At 40.0% G+C, this 21,389-nt stretch overlaps 1 protein-coding gene across 1 annotated transcript in view; it reads right to left on the reverse strand.

Annotated features, from left to right (window-relative positions):
- Positions 1-21,389, reverse strand: part of PPARG (peroxisome proliferator activated receptor gamma) — a 52,710-nt gene that overhangs the window by 21,825 nt on the left and 9,496 nt on the right. The window lies entirely within an intron of this gene.

A 21,389-nucleotide genomic window follows, 5' to 3' on the forward strand; every position in this document is an offset into this window, starting at 1 on the left:
AAGAAAAAACCTCAAAGTAGCTGGTGTTAAATAGTGATGGCTTTCATCCAAATAACCAGAAATATTTGAAAACTGTGCTCATTCGAGTTTGCCAAAAGTTTAATCCCAGTCTTGGACCCAAGGATCAAGGAAATGTAAGTTACGACTTTTCAGATTCCATATATATTTATGCCAACCTTGAAAGCACTAAACAAATAAGAGACTTCTATCTGTAAAAATCTTCTGCAAATTGAGTGAATTTAGATATTGAGATATGAAATGTCCTCTTCTGACAGCTGAACCAAAATCCTTGATTTAGATATATTTCAACTATAAAAATGTTTTTAAGTTACAGCAAGTGCAAAGACTATTTTATAACCAGAGCCTGTGTTTAATTTTCCATGATTTATAAAAAGAACATTCTACCCTAAAAATAGAAGAGATGTTTCAGAACTAAAATAGCTTGGTCACTTTGGCTGTTTAATTTGGACTTTAAACCCAATCAAGGGAGTGGCCTTTAACCTCTAGATAACAGAAACTTAGACTTGATCTGCTTTGAATCAAAACTGCTCTGCCACACAGCCAAAAGTGCTGTTGAAAAATGAAGATATTGGAACAGAGGAGCTCAGCCTGTTTTTGACATTGGTAAATGAAGCTGTGGCTGCCTTCCCCATCAGCCCTGCCAGGACCTAGAGATGGTTGCACTTCTCTTTGCCTTCCCTCAGGAATGTCACCAGCACTCTTCCCACTTTTAGGACTCCCTTCAGTTCTTCTGCCTTGATGTTGACAACAAAGGCTGCAAGGGATCTTTTTAATTCTTATATTTGAGAGGAGAGATTCTTGCTGCAGCGGGAACAAAGAGGTGCTGCTGCATCCCAGCCAGCCCCTGATCCCACTGGATGGGATATTGAGGATGTTATCCTTAATGAAAGTAAGGAAATAACAGGATTTCTAATTGCCACAAGTGACAAATCCCTGGGGAAAACACATGACAGCTTGTCAGGGTGCCTTGGTGCTGTGTGTTCTCTCCCAAATGGTCAAGTTCCAAGTCCAGGCTCGAATCATGATCCCTGCCCAGGCTCCCCAAGGGAATGGTCCTGGCCCCGAGGCTGCCAGAGCTCCAGGAACAACATTCCCAGGGATGCCCAGGGTGGGATTGTTGGGGTGGCTGTGCAGGAACAGGAGTTGGACTGGATGATCCCTGTGGGTCCATTCCAGCTCAGGAGATTCTCTGATTCCACAACATTTTCTGTGAGCACCAAGTGCAAATCCCTGGCCATCAACACTGGGAAATGTGTTCCCAAAACAGATTTCCAAATGAAACAATAAGGCAGAACAGACTCCTTCTTAAGATCCCATTTTCTTTCTGGTAATGACCAGACACATCTTTAAAAAACCACAAAAATCAAGAGATATTTTAAATTTTTTTATACTCCTTTAAGCAAGTGACATCAAGGGTTATTAATTTCTACTGGAGCTGTGCCTCAAGGGTGAAGGACGGCTACAGGCACATTCCCAGTCACAGCCCAGCTTCATCCCAGGAACTCCCAGGTTGCTGTGTGGACAAGGAATAACTGCAGGAAGCCAAATCATCAAAAGGCAGGAGCACTCACACCCACGGTTGCCCATGCTCAGACACCTCCCTGCTCTGAGGCAGCACCTGGAGAGCTTCAGCACCTGCTTAAAGGCAAGGACAAGCTGGGGCCACTCACTGAGGAGAGAGGAACTCAATCACCTGGCACTGATCTCACTGAAAAATTAACAGTTTTCCTGCACTCTCCATCAAACCTCTGAAAAACATTCTCACAGCCTTGAGAGCTCATCACTTTGTCTTTTCAAGTTAAAAAGCCCAGTGAGCTGAGAAGCAAATTAGAGCTGAGCTGGGTTTCACTTTGCTCAGCCCACGGCTGGGATGTTCTGGAGAGGTGGATGATGTGTAACACCAGTAACTCTGTAAACCCTGTCACAGCCCAGAGTGTGCATGAACTTCCCCAGGGACAGATATCTCCCAGCTTAGAAAAACTCAGATAAGCAGGTGAGTCCAGAGGTCTGGCTTGGCACGCACAAAAATCCAAGAGCTTGTAGTAATTCCTTATCAGGAATCTTGTTTCCCAGTCAGCACAGCCAAATCATTTCAGCAAAGTCTACCAAAAAATGCCAGCGTGGTTTTGTGGTAAAAGTATTTCCAACCTAGAACTGTGATGGTTTTGATTTTTATCACATTTTAGAAGAAACAAAATAAAATAAAATAATTAAAGAGTAACTTGGTTTTTTTTAAGCATCACTGAATAGAAGGGATTTGGTTTCATGCACGCTGGTTTTTCCTTCCTAATTGGTTTTTTCTCTGTGTCTGTCCACATCACACACTTGCTCTGTATGCTGAGAACAGAGGAAATACAAATGCCAAGATTACACTGAAGAGAAAACCAGGGAATTGTGGCTGCACCTATCAGCTACTGCAGGTCACACAGTAATTCTGCTTTATCCTACTCATATTTCTGCTGGAAGGTAATAAAATCTGGAGCCAGCAGCCATCTACAAATCTTTAGTCAAAAGTCTATAAACTCCAGCCCTTCCAGAGGTTAACATCCCATGACTCTCAATATCCCAGAGTAATATTGCTCACAAGCATTTCTGAATGATGAGAATTTCCAGGTTTGCTCAGGTTTTGGGTATAAAACGCAAAGCATCTTGTCACAGTGTTAAAGTTCCAATCCACACATATGATTTAAGTAAAGTATGGGTACCTTGCACAATTTAACAAAATTTTCTGTTACAGTAGGAACAATGAATTTCAATTTTCAGATGAATTTATGTTAGAAATACTAAAATGAAGGAAACTTTTTCCATGCTAGTTTTACTCTTGCACTGTTGGAAACCAAAATGTGAAGACTGTCCCTATGTTTAATGGTTATTTTACAAATAATTCCATTTTGCATGTAGCTTGATTTTTGCTGTGTACTTTGTCTTTTTTTCTCCCCAGGAAAGAGGAATGACAACATTTCCCTCTAGGGAAAAAAAAAAATCAACTAATTGTAGTCTTCTTATGGCTTTAAAAGAACCAAAAAACAACAACCAAGATTAAAAAATTAAAAAAAACCCCCAAGATTAAAAAAATCCAATGGATGGGTCCTATGAACAGATTAGAGAATAGCTATAACTCACAGCAGCTTGTGTGACATCCAGGCAATAGATCTGTAAGTATTTATCTGATTTAGACAATTTTCATGTGCAAAAATCCTTCTCAGCCAGCAAGAGGCTGAGCAGAACAGCAGCAGAGGAAGTCAGATGGAGGAGCTTGGTCATTTAATCCTCCAGAAGAGCAGGAGTGAAAGAGATAATGCTGCTGAGATAACATTTAATTCTGAGCTGTGGAGCTTTCTAAGAGCCCTCAGTCTGTTTAATCTCCTGTGGAACTGCTCAGGGTTATGTGCAAGGAGCCAAAGGCACTGAGCTCACCTGGCACAGCCACCCTTGGTTATTCTGCTGCTGACAGGCAGAGATCTCATCAATCACCCCATCCTCTAATTGATCTGCTCTCCAATTCCTCAGACAGTTATTCCCTGCATTTCTCCAACTAGGAAAACATAAAATCTAACAGAGGAGATTGCCATGGTACGAAAAACATCCTGCATCACGAGCTGCTCTTTGCCATAAACACTACCTGTGCTCAGGTAACCTGAAGGGCCTGTTATGCTGCATTCTAGACACGCTCTTTCCAGACAAAACTCCCCAAATATGACCCTACAGGTATTTAATGAAGCAACCAGAACATCCCAACTGACAGGAGTTACAGAAAATAAGGAGACAAAAATAAATAGGTAAAGCCTGTCAGCTTTGAAGCATTATTAAAATCAAGCTATAATGACATGACATGGGCAGGTACAAATATGGAGAAATTGATATGTGAACTAAATAATGCTGTGGGTTTTTCTTTACAAAAACAAATTTCATGGAATAGATTGATTTCCTCTTGTGTATAAATGTGTCAGAGTTTGTCAAGTGAACTCACGTGCAAGTCCTGCAGAATTTAACAGGACTTTTGCCAATTAATTTAATTAAGGCAGCTCAGACCCTCCGTGAAATAACATCTACAAAAATTGGTTAAGGTCACACAGTCGTTCTCAGCTTTTAGAGAAATTTAGAGATGGTGAAGGAGCAGCTTGATACCCCATAGATTCAATTTATTTATCTGTTTGGAAGAATAACAACACATTTTACATGTGCCTAAGTGACACGTCTCCCCTAAGTGATGGCACCGCATCCACTGAATTAAAGACCTGCACTGATCTTTTGGAGGAGGAGGCTGAAGAAGGGCTATAAAAATGGAGCAGACAGACTTGTGATAGCCCAGCTGCATTCCCCTTCCAATAACTCAGCTCTCTCATTGCCTCTGACACAGAAATTCTGTGTGGCAATGGTCGAGCAGCTCAAGGCAGCATTTTCTCAGCGCTGCTCTCGGGTCCCAGATGTAAGGGATTATTGAACTTCAGGTTATTGAGAGAAAATCACACTGCATTTTCTTTTTCCTGGCAAAAAAAACTCCTCAGATTTTTGTCTCAGTTCTCTGTTTCTCCAATGAAAGAACATTATCTTCCCTCCCTATCCTCCATTCTCAGTGCTCTCCATAGAACATCGCTCCTCTTCAGCAGGTGTGGGATTGCCCCACAGATTTTTAATATTCCTGGTTATGCCAGAGGACAGTGGAGCTCTAAGCTTTCAATCTTTAGGAGATACCTTCCTCAATCATGAAAATTGTATCTTTTTCACTAATAGCAACTGCCACTATAATGGACTTTATCTAATAGACAACATTTGTATCAAACAGAGATAATTTTGTTTTGGATGAACCAAACTCTGTGCATTTTTTTGTGTCTCAAACCGTGACTCAAAGCTGTTGCCCATTGTTGTTTCACACATTCCTGGCCCGCAGATTCCTGATTTTCCCCCATTTCCCGGCACAGGACCTGGACCTCTCTGTGTCCTGTTGCTGCAGAGTCAGCAGAGGGAGCACAACATAACTAAAAAAAAACCTCTTTCCAAGAACTCTGCTGGCACAGCCAGTGATGCTCCTAAACAAACAAACAAGCAAAAAATGGATGGAAAAAGAGCCTCGGTGGCTGATGCCCCCAATTCTGTGTTTGACAAAATCAGTACTCTGCCAACTGCAGCAGGAAAAGCAAAGTAATGGCAAGAAAACCTATAAAGCCTTGCTTTAAAAAAAAAATATTAAAATTAGAATCCATGTATTTAAAAAATACAGAATTTTTATTGTTTAAAAGGAGAGATATAAAGGTTGATTTTTTTTGTTTTGTTTTTGTTTGTTTTTATTGCTTTTTGCTTGTTTGTTCTTTTTACCCATGTACATACTCAAAACATTGTTAGAATTCATGGCAGAAAATGTTTCAATGATGTGATGATGAACAGCAATATTGATAGGATTAAAATAGTTATCCAAAGCAGTCATTTCCCAAACTAATTACACGTTAGAAACCACTGTGGATGTGGGAAAAGGGACCAGGCTACTGAGAGAATACTGTTAAATTTTTGATTGTAAATTCAAAGGGTTTTTGAAGCCACAGCATTGCCCCCCCTGCACCCAGCTGGGAATTTCTTTTTCAAGCATGAATTTATCAAAAACAGGAATGAAAACTGACCTCCTCACTACAGGACAGAAGAAGCAAATTTCTATGGATTTGTTTCAATTTAAGAACTGTAAAGTAAAACTCTTCATGCTTTCATTTAGCTGTGAAAACAAAGAAAATACCCAGTGTGTCTCTAACAAATGCTGAGTGTCAAAATAGCTCCAAAATAGGAAGCAACTTAGTGAAAAGATGAGCTCACAAATGTCCGAGAACGGCATTTTTTAACAGAGATGGCTTTAAAAGCACAGCTGACTCCAAGCACATCAAGACAAGAGTTGATATTTTCTTCTCTGTTCCTCAGGTCCAGCTCTGAAGCCATCTAAAAATGGCCCTGAGAAACTGCCATGTCCACCTGAAAATCCCAAAAAAGGCGCCATGTAGAGAACATACTTTGGAAAAAATGGAATAAACACTCTGTGTTTATAATAAATAAAACAAGAGGAGGGTTCTGGACCAAATGGATTTGTCAGGCCAGGGCAAACCTCAAGGGTTAATCACTTGTAGGAGGGGCAGGAGCTGAGGAAAGGCTCCTCTCCCACCCACTGTCCCAACCTGCAGAACCAGCACAGGGCCCAAATTCTGAGAGCGAGAGGAAAAGCAGCGACCTGGGGCTGAGTGGAATGTTAAAGGTGTGCCAGCCAAGCCAGAAACACCTCCAAACACCGCTGGGGGATGCTCATTTCTGCCCCATCTCCCAGCCTGACCGGTGCTGGATGCTCAAACGCCAGTGGTGCGAGGGCTGTGGAGCCCAGGGACAGCACAGCCTTCAAAAAGCCAAATAAAAGGTCAAGGGGGAGGCAACCCCTTCATCCTCCCAGCAAGGCTGTGCAGTAAAACACCAGGAGAAACGGTATAAATCCAAACACTTGGAAAGGCCAAAAAAAAAAGCAACTCGTAAATCAGTAGGAAATGTATTTTATTCCTATAGCTGAATTATAACTGCAAGCTGTGCTCACTAAAAGCACAGTCCATAAAATTTACCACAATGTTTAAGAGGCAGTTGTTAATAGAAACAAGGAAGAAAAGCCCATTCAGGGGATAATAGAGCTGTTTAGTGTTAAATACATTTTCTGTTCTATGGATTTCACACAAAATGGCATGGGTTACTTGGAATAGCAGCATTTTAGACCCTTGCAGCAACATAAACCCTTGTAAATATAATTGCAAACGAGAAACAAGTTCAAAAATGCCACAGGCTACTCAGACATGCTACAAATTCTCCCATCCTATTTTCATTCGTTAATGCAGGCTTTGTTACATTCTGATACTGGAGAGAAGTCCCTGAAACTTCAGGTCGTTCCAGGGTATGAAAGAAACTGATTGCAAGGCTGTGCTCAAGTAGCTTAAATAGAAATTGAGAATATTGGGCTACTGGAAATTTCTATATGAGAAATACTGATTTATAGATCTGAAAAACTCACGGGCACACAGGTCAGATTTAAAAGGAACAGCTCTTCGAAATCATGGAGAACTTAAGTACAAATTTCTGGAAGTGACAGAGTTGGGCTCCTGGTGGTAAAATCTGACTACAAGAGAAATAAAGGTGCTCTACTGCAGTCACAGCACTGGGTGACTGTGAGATGAGGAGATAATTTCTGTTCAATCAGATTCAAAGTTTGTGGGAAAGGATCCTCAAACTGTTCTTAGAATCCCTGAGCAGAGAAACTGCACTTTGCTAGCTCCAGTCATGCTCTGTGCTGAAACTAAAAGTAATCCTGATGATTAAAAGCTTCTCTTCCAATGCTTTTTTTTGGAAAACATCTTAAAAATCTCTCCCACTCTTCAAAATAGAAATGATTGTTATTTTGTTTCTTTGAACCAAAAAAAACCAAACCAAACCAAACCAAACAACAGCAACAAAAAACACCAAAAAAATAATACACCTCCAGAAGCATAAGAATGTGAAAAATAAAGTATCATCTGGTTGGCAACATAAAATCAGAATAAAGCTCTGTAGGATTCTGAGGGGCAAAGACCATAAATTGGCATTTTCAATGTGCCTTAGTAGAACAGAAATGTGGCTCCTGTTGGTTTTGAGGGATTTGAGGAAAGCAGAAACAAACAGCACGTCCCTGACTTGTGCTGGCAGTATTGTAAAACTACCTCATTATATAAAATGTAGGCGTTGCTCTCTATGAATCATTGTGATTTAAAATAGGATCCTGATAGACAGGCAATGAATCACTTTGGATTTTGTAATCAGCAAGGGCTGACTTCTTGGGAGAGCCCTTTGCCCCCTTTGGCAAACAGCTGAGGGGAAGGTCTGCTCCAGCCCTGGAGGTGCCTCCCGAGCCTGAAGGAAGTCATTGATTCTAAAATATCCCCAAAAATGCCGTGTGGGACACAAGATAGCAGAGCTTTGTCAGCTGGAACAACACCACACAATTCAATTGATAAGAGTGTTAACATTCTCAGGACTCTGCTTGGCTCCAAGGCTCAACATGCTTTAATAATTGGCATTTATTTATACTGGGCAGGCTTTGTACTGCGGGGTCTAGCAAAAGTTTTGCCAACTACAAGGAATTAATATAATTCCAAAATACCGTATTTGCCATTAAAAGTATTTTAAGAGCAAATGACCCGTTCACAAGTTTCATCTGCACGACTTGTGACTTGTGCTTTCAGGTGTCAAACTTGCTTTTAAGTCAATAAAAGTTTTCCAGCTTCGACAGAAATTCAGTATTTGGGACAAAATTAAGCAAAACACTCATTTGAATGTAGCGTTTGTGCTAACGGCATTGAAACACCTGCCTAAAGTTAAGCCCTTTTAAAAACTCTGGTTTTGGCTAAGAAAGGACTTCTTTAGCTAGGATATATCATTAAATTACATCTCATGCACACAGATAAATCAATGTGTGTCGTAATACACATCCATAAGAAATTAGGGTCTCATAAAACGCCCAATTTCCTGTGTAAAATGACTGTTTCAGAGGCAAGGCTGTGCCCAGAGTTAATAAAATAAACTCCCAGCACCACCAAGTCCCAGTGGCACTGTCAGCCAGGAGCCTGCTGATGTCTCAATAGGGAACAGCTCTGTCTGAAGCCTTCCAGTACAGCACAAAAACATTGATTTCGTTTATCCTGCGCTCACGCACCACGAAAACATTTACTGAGTTTATGCTGTGCTCACATGTGGTGTGTCATACGAAAATCTGCCAGTTCCTCTGCGGCTCCCTAAGCCTGTGTGAGCTTTTCTAGGATTTCAGGGAATGTGGCAGAGCACAAACCTGTGTGAGCACCACAGCTATTTACGGGACAATCCCCTGCTCCACTGCTTATCTGGCTTCATTAGGTCATTATCAGCGTGTCTCTTAATGCAGTTTAATATATTAATAATAGACTCCATTCTTTGGGAATGGTGCTTAGCCAATAATTAACAGCTGAGGTATCAATTTAGTAGGGAATTTTAAATAGTTGTACTCCATTATGGAATTCGGAACACGACGTTTGTATTCGTTGTTGAAATGTTAATAACATCAATAGTAAATGTTACGTGCACGATATCCGGTTAATCTTCTAAAACATCGTAGATGTTTGATAAATTTGATACTAATCCTGAAGAATTGTTGTCATTTTAGTACTGAAATAACCACATCAAGTTTCCTCAATCCATGTTATAGTAGTAGGGAATTTAGGGATGCAGAATACTGCTGGTAAGAAGCCTGGGATTTTTTTGTCTCCTCAGACTCTGTCATGTCAGTGCTTTATAATGTTCACAAGACAGTAAACTTCAGTATTGTTTCCAAGAGATGAGCTAATAAGGCACACAACTGGACTGGGGTGAAATACACTCATTAATATCCTAAATGCAGTTCCCTGCCATGGCAGAATACTGAATACTCCCACAGGAAGAGGAGGAGGAGGAGGAGGAGGAGGAGGAGGAGGAGGAGGAGGAAAAAAATGCCGTATGAATTTAAACTCATTCCTTGAATTAAATCCCACTTTTAAAGTTCTTCCTGGCAGTCAAACACACTGTAATAATCCATAAAAATGCTTCTCTCCTATCAGGATGAGTTGTTTCCATCACATTCTCCTCTTCCCAACACTAAAAATGCAAAATGTATTTGAACACAGCAAGACTGGGTGCAGGGCCCACATGATTTGACTGAGTGCTGGGTTTTGGCAAAATATTTGAATCTGTTGGACCATCACCAAGTTGTAAAAGTGAAAAAGCACCATGTTGCAAAACTCATTCATGAACGTAAACATGCCGAGCACTATTTCTACATTAAACACAGAGAGCTGGGTGAAACAGCAAATACGCTTTCCTATATAGAATTATCTAGAATTTCTGGTCGGTGCCAGTATAAAATAATGCTCTCTGTGCCTCTGCATCCACTGTGATGTCAGGATAATTCAAACACACCAGAGCCTGAGAAAGCAGATAAAAAGGACCAAAAAGGCCCAAACAGTCACCACTCTCCTCTTTCAGCTGCTCCCCAAATGCATCATCTCACCCACAAACCACAAATGACACACTGCCTTTTTGCCCATAGACTCTGGGATATTTGATAACTGGATTTTTTTTGGTTAAATAAAAATTTGATAACTGGTTTATTTTTAGTTTTTTGGGGATCATCAGATTTTGTGGGGAATGCAGTTGTTTACACACAGTTATTGAAGGGTATTTTCTTTGGGGGCTGAAATTCTTCCAGCAGATCTTCCTAAGCTTGGAGGGGAACCAGAGCTGACATCCCAACATTATTCTGGATAAATTCAGGAAATAAAAGGGATCCCCAGAATTGATTATATCCAACAGCAGGCTTTCTACCCAACTCAATAATGTAAGAATAAAGACACATGAACTTTTGTACACCTATCATCTCTTGCACAAATGGATCTCTTTCATCTTTTAAATTAGGGAAAAAAACAAAACACCAAAAAACGAGAAAAATTAACCTTCTCAACTGTACAAACTGCAAAGCATCCAACCTGCTCAGCCACTTTTCAGCACCAGAGCAATCCCTTGTCACCTGACTCCTGTACTTTTGACCCTCCAAAAAATTCCCAGCTGAAACACGTTGACATGTTTTCACATGTGATTCAATAATGATTGCTCGCAATAGTGCCGGGTACTTATCGCAGCTTTAGATCGATGTTCTTTGCCTCTCATGTGCTCCATCTTTCTAAATATTAATTTTTCCAGGGAGCTTTCAAACTGCCCTGAAGTCAAGGTGACTTCAGGCTGGGAGTGTGGGCTCAGGGCACAGGGAGGGTGAGCTGTTGCAACTGCAATTGCAACACTCTGAGGAGAATTTAATGAACGCCAGGAAATTCATGTGGAGTTCTGCCCTAAATTTAAGCTACCTTGAACAGTTTCACTTGTGAGTCTTCTGTTGGACTAAAGGCTTTAAGAGAATCTTCCCCATTCTTCTTTCATTGGGGGTCAGTATAAAATACAGTATTAAGTAACATTGTGTTTTATTCCAGAAGAAAAATAGGTGGGAAATTTCTGAAGGAAATTAAACATTGAGAATTGTTATTATTGATTTTAAAGCCTGTGTCTGACTAAATAATAAAAAATGGGAGAAAGAATACTAAAGTATCCAGTATAAAAACTGGGAATTAAGTTATCACCAACATATCTCCTTTTGTGTTATTGTATTTCTAACTTTCAGCAAAAAATAGAGGAATTTCATTAGGATTTTTCTATTTACATATTTCAGAAAAGCTTTGTGCAAACTGGTACTTAAAGCTATAGTAATTACTGAGCAGAGGAATAAAAACCAAACACAAACAGCCTCAGATCCAGCGCCCAGGATCTGAGTTACTGTGAAATAATGATAGCAGAAAGCTCCAGAACAGAACTGCTTTATCTTGAGTTCTAAACTTAATAAAATGGGTTAATATTCCAAGTTTATGGGCCAACAGTTTCCCATTTTCCCAAACACCAAGGTAGTTCTGGATGTCACATTACACATTGGGCAAATCAAATTATTTTCAGTGATGTAATTTTTGTTCCTGTCCTCTGAAACTGATAAACTCAACTCCCTCTACCACTCAAAAAGAAAACACCACAACCCATGACTCAGACAGGGGATGAGCAGCTCAACTTTAGGTGATAATTAAAGAAGGGGACTTGAATCCTCCTGCCACCCACCCCTCACAGTTTTCTGAGAAAAGCCCCCCCCAACACAGAACAGAACTGAAGGAAATACTGAATTCTTTTCCAAATATACTTTCCAAGGGAAAAGAAAAACCCAAGATACCATTCTCTTCAGAACACAGAAGTAACTTACTGAAGACACAATGGAGAAGCACTGCCTGAACCTGAACTAAAAGATGAATATTCCCCCTGCAGCCCTTTTATAACAATAAAAAAGACAAAATATTTGTGGGGAAAGAACACGATTTCATCTTTTATTTAATTTAAAATCATTAATGCACTTCAAAAAGAACTTAAATATAACCTGCATAATGATACATTAATGTGAAATTCTACAAAGTTCTGACTTTGTTACAGTTTCAAAAACCTACTGTATTTTCTAAAAAGGCATCTGGCATGCTTTGGATTTTATAATGTGTCTGAAAACTAAAAAGAAGAAATTCCTTTGATCTTATTTTCTGTTGGGTTATTCTTTCCCTGCCTTATTAATATCCTAAGAATATGTCTGATATGATTTGTTCCTACTTTTGTCAACCTATTTTGAAGTAACATTTTTCCAGTACCTCCGTGGAAATTGCCTTGCTTGACCCAAGAAGGAACAAACATTTTCACCTGCCAAGGTGTGGAAAGTGATTCCACACTTGTGAGCTGCCTGGAAGTGTCCCTCATCCCCAAAGCAGGGGCTCTTTGCGTTCACATTTGTTTAAATACTTGCTTAAATACATGTTTAAATAGCTGTGTCTGCCAAGAAACAGAATTCCATGGCTTTTGCTACTGTTCTGTGCCTCTGCAATAAACCAAACGTTTAAAAAAACTGCGTGTGATGTTATTCTTCTTAATATTGGTGATCTTCAACCCAGAGTTTCAGCATGGGGCAAGGGACACTGTCACTGTCCCACTCATCCTGTTCAAGGAAGATGGAAACTGGACTTGCTATTTTTGACAAGAATTATTCAGGGGTTAAAATGACATCACTTGAGGACACAAAGGGAAAGCGGAAGATCCATGGCTAAGAACAGTTCAGGAGAAAGCTATTTACGGTCTTAATTTCACAATTCTGCTATTTTTAGCAGCTTACCCTAACTAGTCATTTTTGGAGATTTGTTTGCAGCTGGAAAGAATCTACCAATGCTTGACTGGAGCAGTGAAGCCCCTGCACTCTGTATTTTGCATGGAAGTGTTGTGGAGAGAGCGGAGCATCAGAAGATCTCGGTGTGCCTCAGCCACCGTGGATTTGGGATCCTCTGAAGCTCTGAATATGAGATGACAACTGTCCAGAGAGATCCCAGCTCGTGGAAACTCACCTGATTTCATTAAAAATCTGAACTGCCATCCTGTCTTTGACAGCATTTTCTGCTTTCACTTGAGGAGAAAAGTGTATAATCAAGTTCTAACAGTGTTTCAGAAAGATTAATAATTATAGGGTTATGCAACATTAACAATAGTGGTACCGGCGAAGCAGCTGTGTTAAATTTTAACAGCATTAAAAAGAGGGGAAGAAAGAGACTGAGAAAATTTCAGTTCCTTTTTCTGTCATGTGTTCTTGTCATCATCTTGGTTTTTGCTATATTTAAATTGCTGTAGGAATTTCTTCTGCAAGGAATCTAAGAGGGCAGCTAACAGCAAATCCTTCACTTTCATGTTGTGATAAATAGGATACACCACAATTCAAGCCAAAAATGTGGAGTTAAGTATTATGATTGATAACATTGATAGCTAATTTCTTGTCTTTTTTTTTTTTCCACTGGAAAATACATGAATTAACTTCCAGATAAGTGCTGTTTTGAATAATTACATGTAACTATATTTCTTTAATCTAAATACATGTGCCATTCTCACACACAAACCACAAATCACACGCTGCAATTTTGCCCATAGGCTCTGGGATATTTGATAAGTGGACTGGTTTATTTTGAAATCAGCAATTTAACTTCAATTGGGCCAGAATACCGATGGTCAGCTTTGCAATAAATGATTGCTTTCATACCCCCATTTTTCTTTTAAGGAGATTTCTCTTCTAGGCAAGCAAGTTTGGTGTGAGGAACTAAAAGTCATAGCTGTGACTTTTTGTAACCCCTCAAGCAGGCGTGTGAACAGCTCAGCGTGTGGCTCTGATGTAGACTGAGGGTGACTTTTTACTGTTCTCAGTTTTCTTTTCTTGCCAAGCAAATCTCAATAGTTACAAATTTCTGTATGCTGATGGTCCATCTCTTTAAAGATCCAGCTGTGTTTAAAAAGAATCATATTAAAGAACTATTGAGAATATCACCAAAAAGCAAATTGTGAAGGGACATCTGGATTCCATCCAGTGTGGTGGATTGCAACAAAGCACTGAATATCAGGGTAAGACACTCCTGATGTAAAACTCCCCCTGGAACCTTTGGGATCACCTCCAATCCATGAGATCAGAAGGGGTCTCCAGGAGCTGAGTGCTTCCCACACCCTTCCTTTCCTGTCCTTTGCTAACAAAGGTGAGAACATCTGCTTTAAACCTTATCCCTGCACTCTCTACAAACCGAGGAATGCTTTTGCAGCAGCTTTGGTGACTCTTCACCTTCTGGTGTAGAGGGACCTGACCAGCATGGAAATAAGCACAACCATAATTTCATTCAATTCCACCCACCCTAACTGGCAGATTTGTCAGTTTAGAGCCTGGTTTTGATCTCTCACCTTCACTCTCTGCCATCAGTACAGCATCATGAATTAGGCTAAACAACAGAATATTTGTAAAGCAGACTGGTTTTCACTGGGCTACAAGCAGTCAGTGTTAAACTCATGGCACATCATCCCAGCACAAGGTTTGGGCTGCTGAAACCTCTGTGGCGTGGTGTGCAGGGCCAATACGATCAGAAATTGGTCTCAGTCTGATTTCTGAACTGCTTCTGGTGTAATCTGGCACTGGATTTCGTTCATTTCAGACCTATGGATTATTTTTTACAGCTTTCTCTATATATGGCCACTGAGTCAGACAATATAATTTGGAGACAAACACTGGCTCCTTTGAACCTTGCTGTAAAATTTCCACCAGTGCACTTAATTTACCTTTTGCAGGACAGCAATGGCAGCATCTGTTTGGAACAGGAATGCTGGGCCTCCTGGTTAATACCTGACCATACCAATCCAAAATCTCCACCAACACAGACATTCAGGCCATGCAGGTACCACACAGAACCTCCTCCTTCCTCGGGCAATTTGAGGGAATCGCTGCTCCGTAATCTGAGACTGGGGGAAAAGCGCAAACTATTGATCCTGACATCACAGTAATACATCCAGGGAGCAATAAAAAACTTCCTCCCGAGATTTCCATCTCAGTGAAAGCAGAGAAAGTTGCCAATTCCACTCTGTTTGTCAGCTCCCCTGGATTATCAATGGGCCATGTGCTGTGAATCACAGCGCTCAGCCGGATCTTGGATCTTGCCAGCTGTATCTTGCTTTTACTATTTCTTCTGGGATGTTAAAACCACTATTGTAAGCAGTTCAAAAATACATGCTGGAAAATTGTTAATGCCCTAGTCATACAATGTCATTTTGAAGCTCCCTGGGAATTTAGATTTGCACAGCTTATTAGGATATGACCTTTCCCTTGATTTTTTTTTATTTTAAGATCAAGTTAAGATGAAATTTCCCCAGTGGGAGTTGCTGTGTTTCCTTCACAGATAAGGAAAAGAGCAATGGCAGCTCTGCACAGAGACAAATTCATACATTTCTGCAGCATGGACAACACTGTGGGCTTGATAGACATCCAGTGCATTTCTGGAGGCTGAGAGGGAATTAACCAAAAAACCCCTAGGATTTTAACAAAGGTGTTTCCTTGACTCTTTCACCTTTTTTTTTCTCCAGTGTCATCTGAGAGTAAACTGTGAGGAGTTTTAAAACCTGTGGCTTGCATTCAGAGCACCAGGGCAGCACTGGCTTTCTAAAATACATTCCTATTCCGTTGTGGAATATCCACCTCTACAGCACTGCTTTTTCCTCTTCAGAATATAGATTTTGTTTCAGAAATTCACATGATTCCCCGGAATTTCATGAATCTGATCTAAAAGGAGGAGGTTGTAAAACTAATTCTCAGAATTAGCGCTATGGGCTGATTACCAGCCACCATTCACACTGGTTAAATACTCATTGTATATTATGTATAATAAACATTTAAAATAATTTAAGACAGGGGTACTCCAACACTTTTTAGGCTTTTTGCGTCTATGTCAATGAAACCAACAAAGAGAAATAGTTAAGTAACTAGAAACTGAATGATGTAGCCTATGATGGTAAAAACCAACAGCTGCTAGTAAGTTCTTATTTAGGAGAGAATCATTTCCTCACTAAAAGTAAAATCTGTTGCTCAATAAAGAGAGGACCAAAAGGAATTATGTATTTTGCTTTTTGGGTGATGCATTGAACCTTTGTTAGGCAAACACCATTTTTTGTCAGCTATACAGATGCCAAAAGAAGAAAAGGAAGTGACAATGAAATAAAGTTAATTACTTCTTCTATAAACTTAAAAGTTTGGGGTGGGCACTGTGCATAAAACATTCCTCCAACGATGCCCCAGTAAAAAGGGAGGGTTTGGAGGTCATGGCAATGACAAAACCAACAAAACCCTACAAAGATTGACGGGAACCTCCAATGGGCCCCGCCGCCTTTACAAGTTTCCGTGTCTGCAGCTCTCCAGGAGCGATGCCCAGCCCTGGAACGCTCAGGACGGGTCCTTTGCAGCTCCCTGTCCCAGCTGTCAGCAGGGAGATCTCCCCGAGGTAAATCTGCATTTCCAGCAGCAGCAGCCCTTCCTCCTTCCACAGCTGAGCAGAGATTGGGGCTCGCTGCTCCCGCAGCAGGTGGCAGGCAGCCTCCCCATGGTGTCAGGCTCCAGGCAGGACTTAATCTGCAATTGATCCCAGCCTAATCTGTCTCTCCTGGGCAAGTCCAAAGTCATTATCTGCATCACCAGCCCAAGACCTCTCTGACACTCGTGTGTCCAACAAGAGAGCAAACAAATCCCCGCCGATAGCATTCACCACCTATCGCTGGGGAGCCCTCTGAGGTCACACAGGCTGAACTTTCCTGCCAGCAAATCCACCACAACTCCAGAAAAATAATAAAACAATAAAATAATAAAATAAAATAATAATAATAGTAATAAAATACAGCAGGAAAAAATGGCCAGCTGAACACTCCATGCTTACAGGAAGGAATCTAATGGATAACATCATTTCTAACCCAGCAGTGTTTGAAGAGTGATTCAACAGACATTGAGTATCTTTTTTACTGTGGTGACACAGAGCCAGTGCAGATGCATAGTGTAAGCACTAAAAGTTTATTTACAGAGGGCAGGACTGAACATTTCATGAGAACACATTCAGGCCATGATAAAGAGCTTTGTCTCCCATTAGTAATTTAAAGGATTGTGATTTGCTACTCCCAACACACCTATAATTGAATTCCTCAGTCATAAAATCACTGGTGCCAAACAAGCCCTGATATCTTTTATCAAGCCTCTTTTTTTCTTGTCATTTGTTAACATATTTCTTATGGAGCTTTTCTTCTTTTTATAGATACATTTGCTTTAGTTATAAATTAACCCCGGAATTTACTCTCCCAGAGGCCACAAACTGCTTTTTTATTCTCTTGGAAAAGTTTCAGGCTCTATGAATTGATGATTTGAAACAATTTCCGAATAACAGCTCGTGGTTCAGATGCAGAGGAAGGAAATTCAAAGGACTGACAAAGTAAAGTGGAAATGTTTAGATGCCTTTCTGGGCCTTCTGCTCTGGAAGCCATGATTGATTTACCAAAAGGGAAATGTTTCCCTCTGGGATTTCTGTAGTTCCCTGTAGTAAAATACTCAGATCCAGCCTCATTCTGAAATGAGGAACTTCTTCTAAGAAGTCCCATATTTCAGTAGCTCCAGAAGTTGGCCAGCACATCCCAAAGGAATGCGGAATACTTCAAATTTTGGAACACATTCTATAGCACCAATATTTGTTTAACAGATTGATTCATATAATTCCCATTAAAAAAATATTTTTTCAGTTGATAATGTCACTGTAAAGAAAAAAAGCTTATAATATTCACTGTTTCCTACTGTGTCTTTGTTGGGCTCTTTCCCTTCATCCCAAGGGCTTTGGAAACTCTTGGCTTTTTTTTCAGCCAGAACTGACTGAAAATGTAGAGGAGTTTGAACACAAATGGCTGAAATCATTGTTGGTGTCACCACTGAAAGAACAACAATTTGAGCTCAACTTGTAAAAAATAAAAAAATAAAAATAATCCAAATGAAGAATTCCAAAAAGACATATCTGTAGGAAACTAAGGGAATTGGTACGACTGCTCAAAGAACTATTTGGATAAGGGCAGCCACAATAATTCCCACATTATTTCATTTATTTCTCCTTCTGTGTTACTCTTACTCTCCTTCTGTGTTACTCAAACCACTGAAACTGGAGAATTTTGATTTGATATAAACAAACCAGATATCCATTTTTATGGCTCAATTTCCATTTTAGCTCTGGTTTTCCAAGGGGGAGAAAATTTGAAAAATTCAGAAAGCAGGAAAAGATCTTCCAGAACTCTGCATTTCTGGATGACTCTCCCAGTTTAGAACTGTGGTTGTGCTGCTGCCTCAGCACACGTAATGAGGTGATGATTTCACAGCATGGTTTGGCTTGGAAGGGACCTCAAAAATCCTCCAGTGCCACCCCAGCCATGGGCAGGGACACCTTCCACTGCCCCAGGTGGATCCAATTCCTGTCCAAGCTGGCCTTGGGCACTTCCAGGGATGCAGCAGCCACAGCTTCTCTGTGCCAGGGTCTCTTACAAATTTCCCTCTGATATCCATCCTAAATCCACCCTCTTTCTGTTTAGCCAGTTTGAGGTGGGTTAAAAATGACAAGTTTTGTTTTTAAAAAAATCCTTTAAAAATGACTCTTTAATTAAGAATAACAAAAGGGCTTGAGGAGTCTTGAGGAGTGCTGGGGTATTTTTCCTATATGAATAAATGCTTTCCCCATCTCTAGTTTCCCATATTCAAATAAATGCCCTTACAAAGGTAAACAGAGCTTCCTCCTCTCTATGCTATTTCTGAGGTTGCCAGTCAATTATTTGAGGTTAAAATATTAAAATTTCTATCTGAAATTGTGCTTTGAGTCTCTGAATTGCCCAATTTTTATTAAGAAGTCAATGTCTCATTATTTTGAAAAATCTTATAACTTATTCTTATTCAGAATAAGTTATATATAATATATATATATATATATATAATAAGTGCTTCACTTGTTTAGTTACCTATAAAAGGTTCTTGACATTTCTTTTTTAAGTCTCAACAAAACACACTAATTTCAGCTCCTTTAATTGAATCAATGATCACAGAGCTGAAAGGATTTAACACTTCAAATATTGATCAACTTTCATGTCAGAAATGAAATTTAAAATAGTGCCAATACTGGCACAACTATTTCAGCTCCCAGATTTTCAGACGTTAAAATACACGTTCATCTTTTCAATTTTACACTTCTGTGTAAAACACTTTCCACTTAATTACCACAGAATTAAAATTCCATGGTTGATTTGTGCACACAACTTGGCTCTGCTGTCTTTTGCAATCCTGCTCAAAGCAGGAGATGGTGAGCAGATGAAGGACCAGAACCATGAATTAAACCCAGGTCTAACCCCCTTCTCTCCCACCCTGTGCACACATTTCAGAACTTTGTTTGTCCTCTGCGCTTTCACTTGAGCCAGGAGGAATGTTCAGAGCAAACAGTTTGTAATCTGTCCTTTACAGGTGAGTTACAATGTTGTCTCTAGCTCTTGGAACAGACAGTAGGACAATAAAAAACCAATTATTTTTCAGAGCATTAACTATATCATATACAATATTGTACTAACATCTGCTCAGGACAGATGTAGAAATAGGGAAATAATTTTGCCATCATGCCACAAATTCCTGTAACTTGTTGTTTCACCAGGGATGAGAAAATAATTTGGAGTAATTTAAAATATTTTGGGCTTTATTTCTTTTATGTATTGACATGGCAGCCACATGAACAGACAACACAGACTAAAATGACCTACAGAGATTTTTCTGTTCATGAAATTCTGACCTTTGCTTTACCAAATATACAAGTTCTGTCTCATGTGCCACAAGCTTTCTTAGAAAGATCTCCACGTTCCAAATCACTCATCTTTCAGAACTAAAAATCTAGGAGTGGAACATTAAGCACAGATTGTGTTGCTCTGAGGGCAGGAAGAAACTTAAAAAGAAAAGACAACAAATCTGAAAGGCATTTCAGCTGATTCCATTTCAGCTCTTCCAACAACCTGAAGGGCATCGGGACTCCCACTCTGGCCATGCTTGTCCCACTCCCATTTTCAAACTGGGAATTCCCATTTTCAAACTGCCAATTTATAAATGATCCATGGACCCTGCTGGCTCCTAAATTATTTCAGAGAAGTGATTGAATGGCTCTTAACTAGTTGAGCTAAAACTGGAGCAGGGACAATTGTGAGAATTTATCCACTGAACCTCCCACTTGCTGCACCTGTACCCAAATTCCAGCACTCTCTGGTAGGGTTCAAGCCTTTGTGTTCAGTGAGGCTGGGGAATATCATTGCTTTGGGGTTTTGTTTTGGTTTTTCTCAAATCTGCTCAGTTATTTAATTGTGAACCAGCTTTTCTTCCCCCTGTGGTCCCAGTTTCTGCTGGGAGTACCTGTAGTGGGCTCTCACAGCTCTGGAGGTGTTCAGCACCAGTGGGAACGTGAACAATGCTCTCCTAAATCTCACCAAAGACGCTTTTCTCCTGTACACCCTTTTACTGAGCACCAATAAAGGCACCAACCTGTTTTTCCCAAATTTGAAGGTCATTTCAGTGAAATATCTGTGCAGAAACTCCTGTAGAGATGGAAAACTCCAAAATACAAGTTCCATTCTTGATAATGATCGAATTCCTGCATTTGCCATCCAGCAGAGGCATTTACCCATCCACCTTCTTGTCTCATAAAAACACAGGAAATATTTTGCTGTTTCAAGACTCCACAGTATAAGAATGGCAATACTGCAGAGAACTGGAAAGAAATTATAAGTATTCATATTTCTAATTATTCACATTTATAATTATTAATATTAGCCTTGTCTCCTACTCTGAGAATAGTGAACAATATACTGGCATCACTAAATCACCCCCAGCTTTTAGGATAATCCACATTTTCCACGGATACAGAGGAAAATGCCCTTTTCATCAGATTTGCTGCTGAGCACCAAAGGAAATAAGGGAACCTGTTCTGAAGAATGGCTTTTAGAAGATGCAGGGATGAAAATCCTATGGGCTCTGTCAGTAACTCTTCCCACTGCCACACCCCTCTCTGCAGAAGATTTCCCAATTTTTTGCTCTGATTTAAATTCAGGAATTCTTCCTCAGAGGATGTTTTCTTCCAGAAGCTGTACAACAGTTTAAATGACACCTTGGAAGCAGACAACAGTGCCGTTTAGTGTTTAGCCTACATTGTCTTTAATTCATTTGTTTAATTTTCATATTCATAGCTAAATGAGTGCTCTATCATTCTGGCTGTTTTGAGCTCCAGAGAATTCCTTTCTTCCACAGAGTAATTGCCAGGTATAATTACTACATTCAGTAGCCTTTCCTGGAGTAATTGTCAGGAAAGTGGCAA

Source organism: Cyanistes caeruleus, chromosome 11 (assembly GCF_971803275.1).
Source record: "Cyanistes caeruleus chromosome 11, bCyaCae1.hap1.1, whole genome shotgun sequence".
Classification (NCBI taxonomy): Eukaryota; Metazoa; Chordata; class Aves; order Passeriformes; family Paridae; genus Cyanistes; species Cyanistes caeruleus.